Here is a 2,705-nt window from a genome sequence, read left to right as displayed (position 1 = left end):
GGACATATATATACACACAATTCAAAAGGAACAAAAGAAGAAATAGTGAAAATGAATCTTCTTCATATATTTCTCCCGTAGGAACCAGTTCTTTGTTTTAAATTATTTGCATCCTGTATATGTTTGTTTCCAGTTATATTGAATGCATATAGAAGCATGTGTACACAAACATGTATACAGGCATATGTATACATGCACACATACGTGTGCGCATACACATATTTACATGTTCACGTGCATGTGTTTTTAGTGTTTCATTGTTTGGGTTCAGAAAGCTCTCAGCAGGATGCTGGTTGATAGATTGACCCCAGACTTTGGTGGAACCGCTCACTTTTTCTTTTTTTTTTTAGGCAAGGCGACACTTGATTGACCTCACAGATTGCAAGGACCTTGTCGGCTTACAATTCCTTATCTATATCTATTATTTATTTATTTATTTTTTTATGCCTACAGCACCTGGTCTTCCTAAGTGGCCTCCCATCCAAGTACTAACCAGGCCCGACCTTGCTTAGCTTTCGAGATCAGACCTGATCAGGCTTGTTCAGGGTGGCGTGGCTGTAGACTGAACCACTCACCTTTGGAGTAAGCTTCTTTATGGTCTCATCTTTTAGTCTCAGTCATATGTGATGATACCTAGGTTGATGATGGTAAGAAGTATGGGCAGTCTTGCTTGCGTTTGGTGGAATGACGTTTTGACAACATATATCAAATTTAACACATACTTTTAGTTTAACAATGCCACTATTAGGAAATTTAATTAACATGGATACTTGCAGGTGTTCACCAAAATCTGTGCAGAATATTCATTGCAATATCCAGTCATTTGCAAAAGTAAACAGCAAACAAAATCATTCACAGCCCCTGAAGGTTAAAGTATTTATCAATATTGAGCTGCTTCAATAAATTATGGTATATGTTGGAATGCAGCTTTCTGGACATGGTCCCCGGAGATTCGGAGTCAGTGGGGCTACGGTGGAACTCGATGTGCATGGAAGAAGTCAATAATGTCGACAACGCAATTTTGATGCGCAGCCTCCCGTGGGAACCTCTAGCCACGTCAAGTGCTGGGCTCCGCTCACTCACTGGGTCGCTTTCAGGTTGGAGGTTAGGGTGCCAGGTCGCCACAGTTTATCACACACATCCGACTCGCTTTTATTACCGTGGTATGTTCGAGGGACCGTGCAGTATAGTGAAAAGCGAGTGGGCTTTGAAGCCGGAATAAACGGGGTTTGACTTTGGGCCCTTGGAGGCGCTCCCCGCGCAACGCTAGGAAGTTATCTAACCTCTCTGAGCTGTGGCTCTTGCCCGATGAGACGAGCGTGAGAATCGGAGCCCCTACATGCAAGGCGCTTAAAATGTGGGTCCATAGGGGCGCTCGGCGAGGGGCAGCTGTTGTTTACGGAGGCGGACCGAAGCCACTCGTTCATCCTTTCATTATTTTAAATGCTAACACGCCACAGGCATGCGCAGAGAAACCAGCTGCGTTTCCAACGCACGGAGTAGAGAGAGAAGACCCGAGAAGCCGAGCAGGGACTCTGGGGCAGCTCTGCCCTCTTAAGAGTGGCTTTCAGGAAGCCACGTGTCAGGCCTTTGAGACGACCTTGAATTATTCTCACGTTAAAGACAGTGCGATTTCATCCTAGTTAACAGCGGCAAACGCAGTCCCGGAAGTGGGGATTGGTAATCAATCACAGCATCTCAAAAGTGCAGAGGAGAAAGTCCTGTTGAGCATCATTTTGCTCGTGTCCTGCCCAGATACTGGGTTCCACGGGGCACTGGGCGCATTTTAGGCTCTTAAATACTCCAAGGAATACATCACGATACCGCAGGCGCAGCATTAGGGCGGAGGAGAGCTCAGGGACGGCCTACTTACTGCATCATTCATCATTTTATGCATCCGGCAAACATAACTCTGGCTCCCAGTGATTAAGTAACTACCTACCGTGAGCCAGGTATGTGCTAATCACTTTATGTCTGTAATCTCTGATCCTTCAGCCGCCCTTCAAGACCGCTATCATGGCCTCCACTTTACATTCCAAGAACTGCAATTCAGAGTCTCGGTAACCTTCCTGCCTGGGGTGACATCATTCACAAGGGTGGCGGGGGGGATGGTGTTGGAAGCCAGGCATGTCTGGGTGCAAAACCCATAAACTCTGGGCTCCGTTAAGCCAGATGGCTGTGCTTTGTCTGTGCTCACGGAGGAGCACTGTGATATGGCAAGTGACCTGTGGCTCCTTGGGAACGATGAGTGACAACTTGGAAGAGGGTGTCGTTCTGGACCTGTCACTTGAGACCTGTGTACCTTGGGCCAGCCCCTCAGTTGAGCACCCCTGGCCTTGAGTTTCAAAAGAAATAGGTCCCTCCATCCCTGTGCCGTGGAAGCCGAAAGGTTACTGGGAGCCCAAGGGGAGGGGCTCACAGTCTTCCAGGTCTGGCCCCGCCCCTTTTTGGCTCCACTCCCGTTCCTCTCAAGTAACGTCTTTCTGTCTCATGCTGCTGTTTCTTCCATGGCACGTTGTCTCGGATGAGAACTGCTCCTTTTCTTTTGTTTCTTCTAGATGTTCCTCTTCCAAAGACCATGCGTGTCAGATCTTATTTGAATGTGTGACAGAGTTGACAGGATATTTTCTGCCCCGTCCCTTCTTAGAGTGATTCAACATCCCTCAGCTCCTGGGTCCTAGTCTGCATCTGAACCTATGCTTTTC

The 2,705-nt window shown here is 47.4% G+C and overlaps 1 pseudogene; it reads right to left on the bottom strand.

Moving 5' to 3' along the window:
- Window positions 1-444: 444 nt before the first annotated feature.
- Window positions 445-563, bottom strand: LOC120622455 (uncharacterized; annotated as a pseudogene).
- Window positions 564-2,705: the final 2,142 nt, after the last annotated feature.

Source organism: Pteropus medius, unplaced genomic scaffold (genome assembly GCF_902729225.1).
Source record: "Pteropus medius unplaced genomic scaffold, Ma_sr-lr_union100, whole genome shotgun sequence".
NCBI lineage: Eukaryota > Metazoa > Chordata > Mammalia > Chiroptera > Pteropodidae > Pteropus > Pteropus medius.
The sequence above is the reverse complement of the archived record's forward strand: the minus strand, read 5'-3'. Positions and strand labels throughout refer to the sequence as shown.